This window comes from Hemitrygon akajei, chromosome 18 (assembly GCF_048418815.1).
Source record: "Hemitrygon akajei chromosome 18, sHemAka1.3, whole genome shotgun sequence".
NCBI classification, from domain to species: Eukaryota; Metazoa; Chordata; class Chondrichthyes; order Myliobatiformes; family Dasyatidae; genus Hemitrygon; species Hemitrygon akajei.
In genome coordinates, this window is record NC_133141.1 from 8,743,398 (window position 1) to 8,764,166 (window position 20,769).

Here is a 20,769-nt window from a genome sequence, read left to right on the forward strand (position 1 = left end):
AAGAAGAAGGCATATTCTGTCTGGGTGGCCACCAATCTGATGGTATGAACATTAACTTCCAGCCATTCCTTCCCCTTCTCTCTTTTGCCATCCCCTATTCTGGCAACACTCTTACCCCTTCTCTTCTCACCTGCTTATCACCTCCCCCTGGTTCCCCTCCTCTTTCCATTTCTTCCATGGTCAACTGTCCTCTTCTGTAGGCTCCCTTCTTCTTCAGTCTTTTATCTCTTCCACCTATCCCCTCCCAGCCTCTTACCTCATCTCCACTTTCCTCTTCACCTGGTCTCAACTATCACCAGCCAGCTTGTAGTCCTTCCTCTGCACTCACCTTCTTACTCTGGCTTCTGTCCCCTTCCTTTCTAGTCCTGATGAAGGGTCTCGGCCTGAAATGTTGACCGTTTATTCTCCTCCATAAATGTTGCCTGACCTGCTGAGCTCCTCCAGCACTTTGTGTGTGCTCAAGAATCCCAGCATTGTATAATCTGTGTTAATTATCTTCATGCATCTTTTTTCTGTTACTTTTATTGTTCCATCATCTCTGGAGGTAGATCTGTTTTTATGCATAAATCTCATTCTAGGTAAGCATCTATTCTCCAGGTCAAATGCATTTGGAAAATGTATTGGCAATGAATAGTGTAGGTGTCCTGCAGCAGATGTTTCACAACCCAGCACTTCTTCGAGTGAAGCAGGCATTCACTTGATCTGTTCCATTTCTGTTATTGCGTGGTCTCCCCTGCTTTGGATAAAGTAAACAAAAATTGGTTAACTGCTCTGAGGACAATTTCCATTTAGTTCTTTAGGGTCATTATTAACTTCCAGTTGTTTGTCTCTCCAATTCTCTACGCCATTCTATTGCTGTCAATGACCTCTTATACTTTCCAAAGAAATCTAATGAAAATTAGAGGAACAAGCATCTCATCTTCCAACTTGACATTCAGAATTCAACAATGAATTCAATAATATCAGATACTCTTCCCAATTTGTATCAGAACTTGTCACTTCTGATCACAGATCATCAAACTGAAATGTTAATCCCTGGAAATAAAAATCCAAAGAATTGTGGATATTGGAAATCTGGTGAAAAGAATAGGAAATGTTAGAAATCGCTCAGCAGGTCAGGCAGCATCTATGGAAAGAAAAATTGAGTTAATGTTTCAGGTTGAAGACTCAAACATCAGAACTAGGAAAGCGAGAAAATGGTAGATACAAGGGATTTTACAAATGCTGATAATCTTGAGCAACACACAAGATACTGGAGGAACTTAGCAAGTCAGGTAGCATCTATGAATGGGAAATAAACAGATGATGTTTACCCGACCTGTTGAGTATTTCCTGCACTTTATGCTTTAATTTCAGGTTTCCAATGTCTGCAAATTTTTGCATTTTGATTATTATTTTAACACAGTTTGTTTGAAAGTGTGTTTTATTAACGATTCTTGAGATGTCTGCTGTAGGTAGTCCGAGTTTCAAAGGCAAACATTATGGTAGGAATCATTACTATCCAGTAGACCATGATTTTCTGTCTGATCCAAGGTCCTGATATTCAAACACCCTTTTCCCTGGAGAGATACTGCCAATATTATTTCTGCAACACCTTTTAAATCCACTGGCAAAATAATTAGATCAACATTAGAGTCATCTCCTTAACCAATACCCAAGCATTGATGCCTGAATTAAACACTGTCAGCTTAATTAAGAAAAATACATTGTTTACATACCTAGCACCAGACTCCTGAAACACAACTCTAAGTAAATGAAAACAGAAAAAAAGCAATTGTAGGTGCCAGGAATCTGAAATAAAATAGAAAATATTGGAAACACCAAATCAGTCAGGCAGCAAGTATGGAAAGAGAGAGGTCAATGAGATAGGTCTGTGTTTCCAGTCTCAGACCTTAAGCAATAAACTCTTTTCACAAATGGTGCTTGACCTGCAGAGTGTTTCCTGTAGTTTTTTGTTTATAACTCAACGCCGAGGGGAAGATGCATTCAGGATGGCAGTGAAAACCTTAATTCCATGCATGTAGAGCATACAAAAGTCTACTGTCAATGGCTGAAAGAGATCATTACCTAACGAACACCTACCAGCTTGCCCACTCAAGTACTCCATACTTCACCTGTGATACACTCGGACCTTCACTTATTTGCCTCAGGACTGGTGACCTCAGAATTGGATTGGAACTAAGTCATCCTCCATCCCTAAAGGCCACTCAAGAAGAAGATTAAAGATCACTTCACGTGCAGAATATCTGTACTATTTGAATATAGTTCAATGGATCGTTCCTATCTATGGCAGAAGAGATGCTCGAGCTGCGATCGTTAGTCACCCTCCCCCACCAAACACAACTTCAATACAACCATCAAATGCTCCGCCTTCAATGCTTCCATTGGCCAAATGTTATAAATATTCCATTTAATTAACACTTTTTTCTTTTGTTCGGTAAATTAATTTGCAATCTCTACTGTCAATTACCGAACTTTCGCAGTTGGATTGGTCAAAGTGCTTGTTGTTGCCTCATGCCAATTGGAGTGCCGGTTGGCGAGCGAGGGTAGTGTGATTGGTTGCGGTTGGCTAGGGGCGGGGATGTGGTGGCGGATCCGGTCCAGCCCCTCCTGTTGGCTCCGGGAGCCTGAGGTAGGAGCGCACGGTTACAGCGTTGCGAGTTTGCCTGGTGTTGGTTAGGTGTCTGTTGCCTCTGGGGTTGAACGGAGTTGAAGGCTGAGGTTTGACGGCAAAAAGCTGACAAGGACAATTATACCACACAATAGCTTTTGTCTTTTTTTTTGATGGTCTTATTTTGTCAAGGAGGGAAAGAATTATTTTTGTTGGGAAAGAAAAGTCGGCACAGCATTCTGAAGCGAGGTTTGGATAGTGAACGCTGCCGGGGATGGCAGGGTCGAGAGCCGGGATTGGCGGCCTGCTCCTTTGCCGCCAGTGAAGGAGGCTTCCTCCTCCGTCGCCGATACACGGCTCCGGCGCAGTCCGCCTGAGGTAAGAGAGAAGATAAAGAACATAACCCGTAGTAGCGGCTGAAGGCAACAGCAGGGTACACCCGTATTTATAATTCCATTCCTCTCTCTCAAGTGTGTTTTGGATATAAACGATGGATCTGAATGGTATATAAATAGAACAAAGTCATTGCTATGCATTGGGAAAGAGAATGCATCCTTGATATTGACATTTAACAACCTCTATGTAGCGTTGTGTCCATTTGTAATACTTCATATCTCATTTTGCAATATTGTACGCTGGCATTACAGGTATTTCATATCATTTGTAGCCAGAACTAAGAATTAGGGATAGCTTGTTTTGGTTTTGCCTTGTGCTATCTTGCGAAAAAAAACAAAAGAAGGATATACGTGTGTTACTATATCAGATGAATCATTAGGGGATGTTCAACTAAATCGGTGTGTGGAAATTTTAGCTCTACTAAGATTGTAATTCAGGGAAGGGCGTGAGATTGTTCTGTATTCTTCAGGGAAGCGGATTTCGTGAAAGAGCTAGTGGTGTGATGCGGTATTTATAGATTCAAAACGTGTTCCTTAGGTTTCGTATTAAAATCGTTTACAGTATTGCTTTTATTCGACAAGGATCGTTTACATTAAGACCTTACTAATGGAAAGATAAGCTTGGCAAAAATTTGGCTTTCTTGTGTGGCTGGGATAATTGAAATGATGTCAGTTGACGTGGTTTTCAAACAGTGTTTCCCGTCTTATGCTGATGGAAAATAGCCTGATTAAAATTATTCATAACTGTCATGGAAATCTTTTCTTTTGAATTCTAAAATTCAAATGATGTATAATAAGAATTGCTGCCAAATACTGAGAGACTGGAAAGACAGCAGATTAACCTTTGGCTAAAATAACTTCAAGCTAATGTGCATAATTTAATTGTTTTAACGTCCTGACTGGGTATGTATTAATGTAGAATTAGTTGACAAGGAAATGGAAATGTAAAGGTGCTTGTGTGCAGCATTATGTGATCAATGATTTGTTGAGAATCCAGAAAAGCAATATTGACTGACTTACAATAAACAGTTGATATCTGGTACTAGTTGACCAGTGTAATATTGACATTACAAGGTTGGAAATGCATTGGTTAATATCATCAATCAAAACTAACAAAGTATTTTGTGCTACTTTCATTCCAAACCTTGAAACATATTCAGTACATGAACCTGATCAAAAACCTGAAGTAGTTAAGGAATAATGATCTTTGTAGGTGAGGAAAATGATACTTAAGAACATAAATAATAGGAGCAGGAGTGGGCCACCTGGCCTGTTGAGCTTGCTCCGCCATTCAATAAGATCACGGCTGATCTGACCATGGACTCATCTCCATTTACCTGCCTTTTCTCCATAATTCCCCTACTATGTAAAAACCTATCCAACCATGTCGTAAATATATTTATGGAGGTGGTCTCCACTGCTTCATTGGGCAGAGAATTCCATAGATTCACCACTCTCTGGGGAAAAGCCGTAGCTCATCATCTCCGTCCTAAATTTCCTCCCCTGGATCTTGAGGCTACGTCCCCTAGTTCTAGTCTCGTCTACCAGTGGAAGTAATTTTCCCGCCTCTATCTTATCTATCCCTTTTGTAATTTGATACATTTCTATAAGATCTCCTCTCATCCTTCTGAATTCCAGCGAGTACAGTCACAGGCGACTCAGTCTCTCCTCATAGTCTAACCCCCTCATCTCTGGAATCAACCTGGTGAACCTCCTCTGCACCGCCTCCAAAGCTAGTATATCATTCCTCAAGTAAGGAGGCCAGAACTGCACGCAGTACTCCAGATGAGGCCTCACCTGTACCCTGCAGAGTTGCAGCATAACCTCCCTACTCTTAAATTCAATCCCTCTAGCAATGAAGGCCAACATTCCATTTGCCTTCTTGATAGCCTGCTGCACCTCCAAACCAATCTTCTGCGATTCATGCACAAGCACTCCCAAGTCTTTCTGCACAGCAGCGTGCTGCAATCTTTTACCTTTTAAATAATAATCTCATCTTCCATGTTTCCCTCCAAAGTGGATGACCTCACATTTACCAACATCACACTCCATCTGCCAGACCCTTGCCCACTCACTTAACCTATCTATATCTCTCTGCAGACTCTCTGTATTCTCAGCACAAATTGTGTTTTCACTCAATTTAGTATCATCAGCAAACTTAGATACACTACACTTGGTCCCCTCTTCCAGATGATTAATGTATATCATGAAGAGTTGTGGGCCCAGCACTGACCCCACAGCACACTGTTCACCACTGATTGCCAACCAGAGAAACACCTATGTATCCCAGCTCTCTGCTTTCTATTGGTTAACCAATCCTCTATCCATGCTAATACATCACCCCCAACTCTATGTATCCTTATCTGGTGCATAAGTCTTTTATGTGCAAGAGCGTGAAAGTCTGCCCGTGAGGCAGCGGGAGAGTTTAAAAAGTGAGCAGATTGAGAAGGGGCGGTCATTTCTTTAGCAGTTTGAACAGGGCACGACTGCGCAAGCGCGTGGAAGTCAGCCCATGAGGCAGCGGGAGAGTTTAAAAAGCGAACAGATTAATGGAGTGGGTGACAGAGTGGTGGGAGATAGAGTAGGAAGGCTTTGGCTTGAGAGGCTTTGGCGAGCAGAGGACGAGGACGAGCTTGCTCCCATTCGGGTAAGGCCGGGTAAGCTCCATTAATTAATCTAATTAGCTTAGAAGTAGGTAATGGAGGCAGCAGTTAGGGCAGTCGAGTGCTCCGTTTGCAGTATGTGGGAAGTCAGGGCGAGCACAATTGCCCCTGATGACTACACCTGTAAAAGGTACATCCAGCTGCAGCTCCTGACAAATCGAGTTAGGGAACTGGAGCTGGATGAACTTCGGATCATTCGGGAGGCAGAGGCAGAAATAAACAGAAGTTACAGGGAGATAGTCACCCCTAAGAGTCAGGAGACAGGTAGCTGGGTGACTGTCAGGAGAGGGAAAGGAAGTAGACAGAATGATCAGAGCACCCCTGTGGCCGTTCCCATCAATAATAAGTATACTGTTTTGGATACTGTTGGTGGGGACAACTTACCAAGGACAAGTTGCAGTGGTTGCGTCTCTGGCACCGAGACTGGACCCTCAGCTCAGAAGGGAAGGAGGGAAAAGAGGAGAGCAGTAGTGATGGGGGATTCGATAGCTATGGGGACAGATAAGAGGTTCTGTGGGAGAGATCGAGAATCCCGGATGGTCTGTTGCCTCCCTGGTGCCAGGGTCCACGATATCTCAGATCGAGTTCTCAGTATTCTCAAGAGGGAGGGTGAGCAGCCAGATGTCGTGGTCCATGTAGGGACCGATGACATGGATAAGAAGAAGGAGGAGGTCCTGCAAAGACAATTTGGTGAGTTGGGTGCAAAGTTGAAGGACAGGACCTCCAGGGTTGCAATCTCAGGATTGCTACCCATGCCATGTGCTGGTGAGGCTAGAAATAGGAAGATAATGCAGCTAAATACGTGGCTAAGGAGTTGGTGCAGGAAGGAGGGCTTCATGGTCCTGGACAATTGGGCCTTGTTCCAGGGAAGGTGGGACCTGTTCCAACGGGACAGGTTGCACCTGAACTGGAGGGGGGACTAACATCCTTGCGGGAAGGTTTGCTAGTGTTGCTCCGGGGGTTTAAACTAGATTTGCAGGGGGAGGGGAACCAGAATGTTAGAGCAGATAGTGAGGTGGAGGAAGATAAAGGTCATGTGAGAACTGCAAGTATAGTGCATGGAGTAAAGCCAGATCTAACATATAGAGAGGCTTTGAGGAAAGAGAAACAGAATAAAGAGTGTAAAGGTAGTAAGGTAGAAGAGCTAAAGTGCGTGTACATCAATGCAAGAAGCATCAGGAACAAAGGTGATGAACTGAGAGCTTGGATACATACATGGAATTATGATGTAGTGGCCATTACAGAGACTTGGCTGGCACCAGGGCAGGAATGGATTCTCAATATTCCTGGATTTCAGTGCTTTAAAAGGGATGGGGGGAGGGGAGGAGGGGTGGCATTACTGGTCAGGGATACTATTAGAGCTACAGAAAGGGTGGGTAATGTAGCAGGATCCTCTTTTGAGTCAGTATGGGTTGAAATCAGGAACAGGAAGGGAGCACTGGGAGCAGAGGCTCTATTGGGCGTATTCTATAGGCCCCCTGGTAGCAGCAGAGATACCGAGGAGCGGATTGGGAGGCAGAGTTTGGAAAGGTGCAAAAATAACAGGGTGGTTATCATGGGTGACTTTAACTTCCCTAATATTGATTGGCACCTGATTAGTTCCAAGGGTTTAGATGGGGCAGAGTTTGTTGAGTGTGTCCAGGATGGATTCCTGTCACAGTATGTTGACAGGCTGACTAGGGGGAATGCCATACTAGATCTAGTATTAGGTAATGAACCAGGTCAGGTCATAGATCTCTCAGTAGGTGAGCATCTGGGGGACAGTGACTACCGCTCCCTGGCCTTTAACATTATCATGAAAAAGGATAGAATCAGAGAGGACAGGAAAATTTTTAATTGGGGAAGGGGAAATTATGAGGCTATAAGGCTAGAACTTGCGGGTGTGAATTGGGATGATGTTTTTGCAGGGAAATGTACTGTGAGCATGTGGTCGATGTTTAGGGATCTCTTGCAGGATGTTGGGGATAAATTTGTCCCGGTGCGGAAGATAAAGAATGGTAGGGTGAAGGAACCATGGGTGACAAGTGAGGTGGAGAATCTAGTCAGATGCCTCTTCCCCAGGGCACCACTGCTCAGTACAAGAGGACATGGCTTTAAGGTAAGGAGTGGAAAGTTCAAGGGGGATATTAGAGGAAGGTTTTTTTACTCAGAGTGGTTGGTGTGTGGAATGCACTGCCTGAGTCAGCGGTGGAGGCAGATACACTAGTGAAGTTTAAGAGACTACTAGATAGGTATATGGAGGAATTTAAGGTGGGGGGTTATATGGGAGGCAGGGTTTAAGGGTCAGCACAATATTGTGGGCCGAAGGACCTGTACTGTGCTGTATTGTTCTATGTGGCACTTTATCGACCGTCTTCTGGAAATCCAAGTAAATGACGTTCATCTGTTCCCCTCTATCCACTGTGCTCATTATATCCTCAAAGAATTCCAGTAAGTTTGTAAACAGGACTGCCTTGGCTGAATCCATGCTGCGTCTCCATGATGGATTCATTTCTCTCCAGATGTCTCACTATTTCTTTAATGATAGCTTTAAGCATTTCCCCAACTACAGATATAAAACTAACTGGCCTACAGCTACATGCCTTTTGCCTACATCCTGCTTTGAACAGTGGCATGACATTCCCCTTCTTCCAATCTGCCAGGACCTACCCAGAGTCCAGATAATTTTGGCAAGTTTCACAACCTTTTGATTCACCGCCATACACGGTCGGTTGGCCGATAAAAACATAGAATAGTACAGCACATTACAGGCCCTTCGGCCCACAAGGTTGTGCCGACCCTCAAACCCTGCCTCCCATATAACCCCCCACCTTAAATTCCTCCATATACCTGTCTAGTAGTCTCTTAAACTTCGCTAGTGTATCTGCCTCCACCGCTGACTCAGTGCATTCCACGCACCAACCACTCTCTGAGTGGAAAAACCTTCCTCTAATATCCCCCTTGAACTTCCCTTCCCTTACCTTAAAGCCATGTCCTCTTGTACTGAGCAGTGGTGCCCTGGGGAAGAGGTGCTGGCTGTCCACTCTATCTATTCCTCTTATAACTTGTCTGCCTCTATCATGTCTCCTCTCATCCTCCTCCTCTCCAGTGAGTAAAGCCCTAGCTCCCTTAATCTCTGATCATAATGCACACTCTCTAAACCAGGCAGCATCCTGGTAAATTTCCTCTACCCTTTCCAATGCTTCCACATCCTTCCTATAGTGAGGTGACCAGAACTGGACACAGTACTCCAGGTGTGGCCTAACCAGAGTTTTACAAAGCTGCATCATTATCCCGTGACTATTAAACTCTGTCCCTCGACTTATGAAAGCTAACACTCCATAAGCTTTCTTAACTACCCTATCTACCTGTGAGGCAACTTTCAGGGATATGTGGACATGTACCCCCAGATCCCTCTACTCCTCCACACTCCCAAGTATCCTGCCAGATAGGAGAGTAGGTTGGAAGAATGTCTCCTAGGTCACTTGCTTTTCGATAGTCCTGGAGGTCAATGGTTTGGATCTCATTTTTGTAGAATGCCTGCTATGTTCAGGAAATGGAAAGGAAATTGCTTGTTCCTATTAGAAAACCAAGAAAGCTCTCAAATAAATAACATAGATGGAAGGGTTATACTCTTTGGGATTTAGATGAAAATGTTGGTAAGACATCTTGTTTATGTAGGTACAGAGTGATTGTAAACTGCATTATTAAGCATGACAGTACAAAAATGAATTTGAAAATATTGTCACTCAGCTTGCTCAATTGATCAGCTGTTTTAAAACAAAATTAATCAACTGAAAATGATGGGAAACTTGTGTTAGGCACTATTACCACCATATCTTGTGTAATTTTGTGAGAAATTCCTGGCTTTGGATGAGCAAGATGCTGGAAAGTTGAGACCTTAGATTAGGCAACTGAACAAGGGGACCTAAAAGCATGAATATTTCAGGATAGTCATTCTCAAAAATATTTTTGAGGTAAATTTTCACCTTTTTCTAAAAGAGAAATTACCATCTCCAAATCTTTAATGACCCATTGAGGGCTGGTGGGGGGGGGGGGGGGGGTGGAAGTGAAAATTTTAGTGATGGACTTCTGTTTCTGATTCATTTCTAGCAAGGCTGTCAATTATTGACCATGTCAGAAGAATGCAGCTATTCTGAACTACTTTATCGAACTGCCGTCTCCTTCTGGGGAAAGAAGCTTCATGATTGTAGACCCAGTGAAAATGGAGAGACTGACAGAATATAGTTCTAATGGTGTCTGTTTTGAAAAGAAACTTGGAGGTGTTGATGGTATTGCTATGTACCTGCTGTTCTTGTCCTTGTAATAGTCTGGAGAGTAACTGTGTATTTTGTAGATGGACCACACTGCTGCCACCTCTGAAGGAGGAGAGAATGAATGATCTCCATAACCGCCATCAACACAGTTACAGCACACGACTGTGCTTCGGACTCTGCTCTAACTCGTTTTATACCTATGATTGTGTAGTTAAGTACAGCTACAATGCCTTATTTAAGTTTGCTGATGGTACCACTGTTGTCAGCTAAATCAAAGGTGGTGACGAATCAACATATATGAGGAAGATTGAAAATCTGGTTGAATGGTGCCGCAACAACAGAAAGAAGCAGCTGGAGGTCTATAAGTCAGTCATTGTTAGGGGATCAGAAGTGGACAGGGTCAGTAACTAGATTCCTTGGTATTACCATATCAGTATCTGTCCTGGGGTCAGCATGCCATCACAAAGAAAATACGGCAGTGCCTCTCCTCTACTTTGTGCAGATTTGGCATGCCATATATGACATTGACAAACTTTTATAGATGTGTGGTGAAGAGTGTACTATTTGCATCATGGCCTGCTATGGAAACACCAATGCCTTTGAGCAGAAAATCCTTCAAAAAAGTAGTGGATGTGGCCCAGTCCATCACAGGCAAAGGCCTCTCCACCATTGAGCACATCTACAATGGACCCCTCCTTCAAGAAAGTAGCATGCAGCATCAAGGGCTCCCATTATTTAGGCCATACTCTCTTCTCACTGCTATCATCAGGCAGGAGGTCTCTCGCCATCAGGTTCAGGAACAGTTTTTACCCAACAAACTTCAGGCTCCTGAGGCAGCGTGTATAATTTCATTCACCTCAATAATGAGCTAACTCCATAACCTGTAGACTCAATTTCAAGGATTCTACAACTCGTGTTCTCACTATTATTTAGTTATTTGTGCAGTTTGTCTTTTGTGCATTGGTTGTTGGTCTTTGTTTATGTATATAAATTCTATTTCTTTATTCTTCTGTAAATACCTGCAATAAAATGAATCTCAAGGTAGGATATGGTGACGTACTGTAACTAATTTGAAAATACATTTACTTTGACTTTGATTAACTCTTGGGGTCCCAATCAAGTTGGCAACTTTATTGTAGATAGAGTTGAGCTTGAGAGTTGCTGGTGGTGCATTCATGGAGAATATTTTTGCACAGCTGACCTGTGCCTTGTAAATGGTGGAAAGGCTTTGGAGTGTCACAGATGAGGCAGTCTTTGCAAAGTACCCATCCCCTAACCTTTAATATAAAAGCAAAACAAAATCTGGAAATCCCTAACAAGCCGGGCAGTACCTATGGAACGAGGAACAGTTTACATTTCAGATTGAAGGCACTTTGCTGAAGCAACTCTGTTGTCTTCTCAGAGCTGGAAGTCGTGCTCTACTCAGGGATGTCAGTATGTTCATCCTCGGTAGTTTCTTTTGACCAATGTTGGCCAAATCTTGATTTCGCAACCACACTTCTTTCATGAACAAATATCTTACTCCAATTTGTCTGATGTGGTTTCCAACTGAATTTTCAGCTTTAGTTGAGATCTATCCAGAATTTATAGATATGTGCATACCACCCATCATTTCTTGAAGCTCTGTTCTCATCTTGTTATAGGATTCAAGCTAGATACTCCCATGTGTGTGCTCTTGATCTTTGCAAAAACAATGACTCATCGTGTTGCCATTTCTCTGACCTAGTCTGGGAGCTACGGTGTGCTGCTCTGGTAGCCACAATATTTATGTGACTGATGCAGTTTTGGTTAGTGGTGATCTCAAGGATATTGGTGGAAGGCTTGGTAATATTTAATGCTATTGTATGTTAAGAGTAGATGGTTTAACTCTGATTTGTTAAAAATGTTCATTGCTTGCCATTTTTGCTGCATGCTTATCATCAGTCCATGCCTGAATGTTGGCTTGGTGTTGTGTTTGTGGACTTGGACTACACTATTTTCTAAGGATTTGTGAAGGCACTGACCTTTGTACAATCATCAGCAAATAACCCAGCTCACCTTGTGATAGAAGGGAAGTCATTGATACAGCAGGGCACAGCTGGTACCAGGATACTGCTTGAAGGAACTTCTGTAATGATGACCTGGGCTGGGATGATTCATCATTGGTAGCCACAACCATCTTCCCAGTGCTATAGTTTGTACATTTGGTATGTTATGTTATTAAATAAGATAATGCGAATGCAATTATGGATAGTGATATGATAAATTGTAGGGAATAAGCAAAGCTTTTTTATGGGCATCACTTTTCCTCTGGGTTTTCCTACCATAGCTGGGAAGGCCTCCTTTCATTACTCTCCTTCAAAACATCATGGCAGGTCTCCTCTTTGAGCCATTGCAATCTTTGCAGTGAAAGTATTCCCAAAAAGTTTTTAGTTAGCAAATTCTGTAGTGATGTTTCAAAGCTTCCTTTAATTAATACTCATTGCGTCCAGGACACATTGGTGGAGAGTAAGAAAATTTTAAATGGTGGATAGGGTAACAACCAGGTTGCCTTGTTAAGGTTAGTGTTGAGCTACTTAAATTTTGTATCTGCATCACTCCAGATAAATTCATTTATTCCTCATTGATTCTGAATTGAATCATGCAGAAAGTGGAAGGGGTTTTAAGCTAAGGAAATGAGCTACTAGTCACAATACTGAACGATTCTCGTAAGTTGCAGCATTTTCATGGCAGCTTTATGGTGATTGTTGTCATTGAATATTGATGGGAGTTAAATTCTCACTTCTGTTTAGGAAGTAATATTTGGGTCAAATGTGGATGGAAATTTAATTGACCACTGCCGTTATCTATGAATGTGACATCTAAGGAGTCTGTTAACTACATAGTTGGATCTTGGATTGAAAATTGAGGATAGTTTCACAATTGGGTGGCACCACAAAATTATGATGAGGGTTGTCAAGGATTGGGAAATGTAGAAGAAAATTTAAGTGGTATCGTGGGCTAGAGACACCTTGATATGCCAGTGTGCAAGTTATTTACAGTGGAAGAGGAAGCTGGGGGGGGGGGGGGTGGTTGTGAAATTAGGAGTAAAAAAAATTAGGAAACTTTGAATTTGCATGCTGGTATTTAGGATATTGTATATGATTCTGGTTGTTAGAAGAAAAGGAAAGGTGAAACTAGGCTGAACTGAAAGAAGCTGTGACACTTGTTAATCTATGAAAGCTCATGGTGAAGAAACTATTACAATTGTCTCCATAGACTGGTGAGATGAACAATCTTGATGCATGCAAAGCAAAAGATTAGTTAAAATATGAAAGTATGACTGAAACATTTAATTCAAGCTAGATGTTATAAGGAATTATTTGCTCAGAAAGGAGAATTGTAAAGGAACACGTGAACAGAACAGGAAAGCAGGATTAAGCTAGGACACTTGCAGAAAAAGTGGATGCACGGGTTCTTTGGGTTCTTTGCCATAACATCAATATAAATAAAAATGACCAAGTTTCAATCAAGTGGGCAAGGACATTGAAGTGACAATAGTTGCCCTGATAGCCTCCAAAGTATCCACGATCACTGTGCAAATGTCAGATAACTCTTCCAGAGAGTGAATATGTGGAAAGTGTCTGGCCCGGATGCAGTCCCTGGCTGTGATTCCATTGATCAGCTGGCGGAAATAGTTCCAAACGTATTTAACCTCTTCCCTACTCCATTCTGAAGTTCCCACCTGATGACTATTGCTTAGTGGCTCTGACATCCACCATCATGAGGTGTTTTCAGAGGTTAGTCATGGCACATATCAACTTAAGCAACTTTGACCCACTGCAATTTATTTACCTGTTGTCAAAATGGGTCCATGGCAGGTGCCATTTTCCTTGCCCTGCACTCTTCTCTGAAGTATCTGAATAACAAAGACATCTATGACAGACTCCTATTTGTTGACGACAGTGCCACTTTATATACTGTAATTCCAAGAAAGCTAATCTCTAAACTCCAAGACCTAGGATTTAGCAGCTCCCATTGTAGCTGAATCCTGGATTTCCTGACCAACAGACCACAGTAAGGATAGGGAGCAGCACCTCCAGCTCCATTATCCTCGATACTGATGCTCCACAAAGCTGTGAACTCAGCCCCTATTCTACTCCCATGCACTCACAACTGTGCAGCCAGATTCCACTCTAACTTCATTTACAAGTTTGCAGATGACATCACTGTAGTAAGGTGGGTTTCGGATGATGATTAGATGGAGTACAGGAAGGAGATGAGAGCTTAGTAGCATGGTGTATTGATAACAATCTTTCCCTGCATTGACTTGAGGAACAATGAGGAGCACACAACCCTATGTGTACGAATGGTGCTTTTCCTTTTGTACTGCCTCAGAATACTTGTATTTTGAAATGATTTGTCTGGATAGCATGCACAATAGTTTTCCCACTGTGTCTTGGTACATGTGACAATAATAAGCCAATTACATATTTGCATATAGTAAGTCCATAAAACAAATAGATCCAGATTTAGAAGAGAGATTACACTCATTGTTTTGTTTTAATTATTTACAGTTGTGGAGGAATATATTAGTGTAGATGGATACCACTGTGGAAATCTGTATTGAGAGAAGAAAACTTTATAAGGTGAGAGACAGATAGTAGCTTGCTTTGTCTTGAGATATTTTTGAAATTCTAACTGGAAAGAAGAAAAATTAAAAATTGAACTTGGGAGTTAATTCATTGACTCAAGATTGATACATTAATAAAATTATCCACTTTCATTAAATATACTAGGGGGTTAGAAAGAAATAGACATTTTATTGTCGCAAACATGAGGAAATTTGCAGATGCTGGAAATTCAAGCAACACACACAAAATGCTGGTGGAACGCAGCATCTATAGGAAGAAGTACAGTCAACGTTTTAGGCTGAGACGTCGATTGTACTTCCTATAGATGCTGCCTGGCCTGCTGCGTTCCACCAGCATTTTGTGTGCGTTGCACTGTTTTTATTGTTGTACTATTTATTGGAGCATATGTTGTTCTCAAATCTTTGTACCTTTTATTCCTGTTTCTACAGTGAAAGTAGGTAGGTTGTAAATGTAGAAGCCGTAATTGACAGGGTAAATAATTGTATGTTGAAGTAAGATAGAAGAATTATAATATAAACTAACTATGGAGATGGCCACAAACTAGTTCTTGAGGTGAGACATAATAAATCTTATTGTTTGATCCATGGCAAAAACCAGCATTGACAAATAAGAAACTAAATGAAATCTTCCTATCCCACACTCTAAAAATGAATAAAATATACATCTCTGGGAGAATCTGATTGTTTCCTGAGTGCATAAATGCCCTATAGCTTTTTGGGTTTTTATCAATGCATGAAGTAAATCTACAGATTTTACAGCCTTTATCTGAGATGTGAAAAGGGAATAATGTCTTTTTATTCTCATGCATTTCATATAGACCAAGATGTTCTTTGTAATTCAAGTCTATTTATTTGGTTAATGCTGGCATTATTAGGGCAAAAATTGTGCTGATGTTGGAAGCCTTCTTGGACTGAAGAAATAGCTGATTTAAAAAAAAAATTTGCTCATAATAATAGTACCTAATTTAAAAGTTTCATTTTCATCTTTGGTGTTTAGACCTTTTTAAAAATTGCACATTTTAAAACTGTAGGATACTGTACTATTTTGATCCTGCTCTCCTTTTGTCTGTAGTTCCATTTATTAGACTAGAAATGTTTTTCTGTTTACAGTGTGGGGGGGGCGCGCAGGGGTAGAAGAGAAAATTCTTCGGTTGTCCCGATACTTAGATTGTGTCTAGTATCTGGACAGTAAAAACACTTGTGAAAGACTATTGTTCATTGACTACAGCTCCGCCTTTAGTCATCTAATTCCAAGCAAACTCATCACCGAACTGTGATGGAATGCTGCCCTCTGCAACTGGATCCTTGACGACTTGACCAAAAGTAAAGACAGACAACAACATCTCCAGCGCAATTATTTTAAACACTGGAGTTTGACAAGTTTGCATTCTCAGTCCCCTACTCTACTCCATGTTCACTTGATACTGCAAGGTCAGATTCTGCTCCAACTCTTTACAAGTTTACAGATGATACCATCGTAGTGGCCGAATCTCAAAAAATGAGAATCTCTGTACAGGAAGGAGATGGAGAGCTTAGTAACAAGGTGTCACAACAACCTTTCCCTCAATGTAAGCAAAACAACAGAACTGGTTTTTGACTTCAGAAAGGGGGACAGTGCACATGCTCTTGTTTATGGCAACAGTGCTGAGTTTGAGGGTTGAGAGTTGCAAGTTCCTAGGTGTGAACATCACCAATAGCATGCCTTAGTCCAACCACATTGATGCTGAGGTCAAAGAGATCACCGGTACCTCTACTTCCTCGGGAGACTAGAGAAATCTGACGTGTCCCCATCAAACCATGCCAATTTCTATTGATGCATCATGGAAAACAATCAATCTGGATGCATAATGGCTTGGTATGGCAACTGCTCTGCACTTGTCCTCAAGAAACTGCAGAGTTGTAGACACAGCTCAGCACATCGCAAGAAAAAGCCTCCCTCCATGGACTCTGTCAATTCCTGCTGTGTTGGTTAAGCAGCCAGCATAATCAAAGACAACACCCACCCCAGACATTCTCTCTTCTCCCCTCTCCCATTGGGCGGAAGATATAAAAGCTTGAAAACACATACTGCCAGGCTCAAGGCCAGCTTCTACCCCACTGTTATAAAACTATCGAATGGTTTCCTAGTTTGCTAAGATGGACTCTTGGCATCCAAATCTACATTTTTTTTCTGTGGCAGGTACTTTTTGGTCTGCATTCTTTCATAGTTTAACCTTGTTCTACATCAATGCACTGTGTAAGGTTTTGATCTTTGCAAACGATATGCAAGACAGACATTTTACTGTTTCTTGATTCAAGTGACAATATTACAATTTCAGTTTTTAACTAACATCAGTGTAATATATGGCATGTTCATATGCAATGGCAAATAGTTTATTGCAATGTATTTATTTAGTGCATTTTAAATGGAAAACAAGTGTAAGGAAGTACACATTGCCCTTACATTAGTGCTATCAGGATTTCATAAGCTGGAAATGTATGTTTAATAATATTAGTAGTAATGCCAATCATGTTTAAAATGAAATAAAGGGCAACACTTTTTTTCTTTTTGATATTCCAAACTTCATGAGCTGTGCTTATGTAGGCCCTCCATTGATCAGGGTTGACCATGGTGGTTGTGTCCTCGCTGTCTATGCAAGCCAAGGCTGTACGATAAGGAGAGCAAGCTGTCTCCCTTGCAGCAGGCTCCCCTTCTCCACGCAGCTGATGAATCTAAAGGAACAGCAGAGATCTACACAGTTTGGCACCAGCACCCTTACAGGAGTTACCAGTCAGGTTTGACCTCAGTATAGGACTGCTTTAAGGACTTCAGCTCTGGATTTCTCTTTGGGGTTTACTCCTGAAGCCATCTCTGTGAATGGGTATAGCTGCAAGGCAGCGCAGGTTTGAGATTAGTTTTCCTTCTAGATGAGCTGTCAAGCATGGTTGATCAGCCCTATCTGTCTGAAGTGACTGGTTTTAAGGTGCTAGTAACATGCCTTTGCCCCTTCTCCTGTCAGTAGAAATAGTTCTGCTAGACTTAGTAACTATGCCACCCATGAAGGCCAGGAGCTAGACTTGGTTGTCAGAGGCTATCCGAGATGCATGCCATTAGGAGCATTTAATAGATAGTGGGAGCTTGTTGCTGCTCCCGGCTATGACAACCTAAAGAAACTAGCTGTGCTTACAGTGGCATATTATTATAATAATAATGGTAAACATTTTTGTTCTGTGAAAACTGCAGATTTTGTCTAAAGTTTGAGCGAGGATAATTTGCTTTTTCCCAAAATTATTAGCTTTTGTGTGGGTGGTTGTACTTTGCTCAGGGAAGAGTAGTGTTTTTAAAGGGGGCAAAATGGTCAGTGATACGTTTATCAATTAGTTTTCATGTTCTGCTGTCCTCTGAAATGCGTAGCATTGCTTTCCATTTAGGCAACTTGTTAGCTCCCGCTGGAGTACCTATCTTTGAAGATAAAGCTGCATTGTTGTTAAGCTAAGTGACTCTAAACTCTTAAAATGGAGCTTGGTGGCTTTTTCCTCCTAGTGATTCTCACACTTTGATTATCTTGTAGTGCAGGTGGAAGATGATGCCTGGCCCTTGCATACTAATCTACCTGCATGGTCTGCTGATTTAGTATACTAAGGCAAAACTTGTTTAACTTTTTAGAATTAATGCTTGTGTAATTTATTTTTTAAGTCAAAAATAAATTAGCAGTTGCCAGCTATTAGAATGCTGCATGCAATTTGTATGATTGACTGATGAATTGGTAAAATGTTTGTGAACAGCATTCAGTTGTTTAATTTCCATAATGGTGCTCTGATTTACTATTCCCTGCCAATATTCATGTGTATTATGATTTTCTGAAATAGTTATACATTCTTGCAAGAAATGTACATGTGAGCTTATTATTCATTATTGCTCTAGACTGTGTACAGTGTCTATATTTAATCTGTACTCTTTGGAGTTTATACAATCCTGTTTGGTGAATTGTGCTTTCTGTGATTGTCTGCATAATAACATTCAAAGTATCATATGGATCGTTTGTCAGATAGTTCTGTACCTGGTGCAAATGGTCCTGCCAAGATCAAAATAAATTGCATAACTAAGGCATCAGATTTAATCATGTAAAACATCGTTATTTATTATGAATCTCATCCATTTTGTATGAAAGTTTAGCTTGTTTGCTGTGTTTAGAATCTCGTGCATGCTGATTGCCATTATGTAAGTGAATTATAATCCTAATATTAGCTGTTTGAAGGCTGGTATATTGCTCCAGCAGTAGTTGTGAAATGAAACAGTATGAAAGTCACTTCCAACTAATAACACGAAACTGTATTTTGCCCAGCAGTGTAAATAATTGATCAAAATGATAGTCATCTGCACAGAATCCAAATCCTTTAAGTGCCTTAAGTTTTGTTAGTGTTGTTATTACTTAAGATCATAATAGTAATTTAACTGCATGATATGTTAAGTTTTTGAAAATACCATTCTATCTGCTTAAATGTGCCATTCCATATCTGCAATTTGGCAAATCCGATCACCTGGCTATACTTCTCCCAGCATACAAGTAGAGACTGGGGACGGCAGCACTGCTGGGGAGGACCGCAAAGGTACGGTCAAGGGATGGGGAGGAGCGTTTACAGTGGACTGGATCATATTCAGGAATTCATCTTTGGTTCTGAATGAATATACCATATTTGTCACTGACTTCAAGACCTGTGTGTCTTTGAGAACATACCAGACTACCCAAACCAGAAGCTGTGCATGAGCCAGGAGATTCGCAATCTGCTGAAGGTTAGATTGTTCAAGACTGGTGATCTTAAACTCTACAAGAAGTCCAGGTATGACCTACAGAAGGCTATCGTAAGAGTAAAAATTGCAATTCCGAGTGAAGTTAGACTAAATTGGATGCACTTCAGCTATGAATCAGAATCAGGTTTATTATCAGCAGCATGTGTCGTGAAATTTCATTAACTTAGCGGCAGCAGTACAATCTAGTACATAATACAAAATAAAATAATGGTAAACATTTTGTGAGGCACTGATCTTTGAGATACCTTGGATACTACGGAGGCTGGTACCCAAGATGGAGCTGACTAATTTTACAACTCCCTGCAGCATTCAGTCCTGTGCAGTAACACAAAACAATAATGCAACCAGTCAGAATGCTCTCCACGGTACATCTATAGAAGCTTTTGAGTGTATTTGTTGACATGCCAAATCTCTTCAAACTCCGAATGAAGTATAGCCGCTGTCTTGCCTCCTTTATAACTACATCTAGATGTTGGGACCAGATTAGATCCTCAGAGATCCTGACACCCAGGAACTTGAAACTGCTCACTCTCTCCACTTCTGATCCCTCTGAGGATTGGTATGCGTTCCTTTGTCTTACCCTTCCTGAAGTCCACAATCAGCTCTTTTGTCTTAATGATGTTGAGTGCAAGGTTGTTGCTGCGACACCACTCCACTAGTTGGTATATCTCACTCCTGTAAGCCCTCTCGTCAACACCTGAGATTCTACCAACAATGGTTGTATCATCAGCAAATTTATAGATGGTATTTGAGCTATGTTGCACTCACCTCAATAATAAGCAAGTGCTTTGAGAGGCTGGTTAAAGACTACATCTGCAGCATGCTACCACCCATACTGAATCCCCTACAATTCGCCTACCAATGGAACTGGGTCAACCAATGACACGATAGCTACAGCACTACACACTGTCCTCACTCACCTGGAGAAGAGGGTGCATACGTTAGAATGCTGTTCCTGGACTATAATTCAGCATTCAACACCATAATTCCCTGCAGACTTGACGGGAAGCTCAGACGCCTCAGCCTGCACCCCACCTTGTGCAGCTGGATCCTAGACTTCCTATTGGATCATCTCTACCCTTCTGACCCTCAACACAGGGATGCCCCCTCGGGTTGTATTTTGAGTCCCCTTCTCTACTCTCTTTACACCCATGAATGTGCTGCCACACACAGCTTCAACCTACTGATCAAATTCGCAGATGACACGACTTTGAGCTGCCTTATTTCTAGCAGTGATGAGACGGCCTACAGAAGAGAGGTTGACACCCTAATACAGTGGTACCAGGATGACAACCTCTCCCTCAATGTCCAAAAATCAAAAGAGCTGATCATGAATTACGAGACAGGCTCACCCTGATCAGCATCAATGAGTCTGCAGTTGTAAGGGTGAGTAGTTTCAAGTTCCTCGGTATACAGTCGGCCCTCCTGATCTGCGGGGGA

General features: G+C 41.6%; 1 protein-coding gene across 6 annotated transcripts in view; it reads left to right on the top strand.

Annotated features, from left to right (window-relative positions):
* The first annotated feature begins 2,638 nt into the window (after positions 1-2,638).
* LOC140741057 (protein TANC2-like) overlaps positions 2,639-20,769 on the top strand; it is a 712,173-nt gene continuing 694,042 nt past the window's right edge. For all 6 annotated transcript variants that reach the window (XM_073070734.1, XM_073070733.1, XM_073070735.1 and 3 more), the window contains exon 1: positions 2,639-2,989. The gene's annotated coding sequence lies outside the window, so the exon portion shown is untranslated. The remainder of the gene's footprint in view (positions 2,990-20,769) is intronic.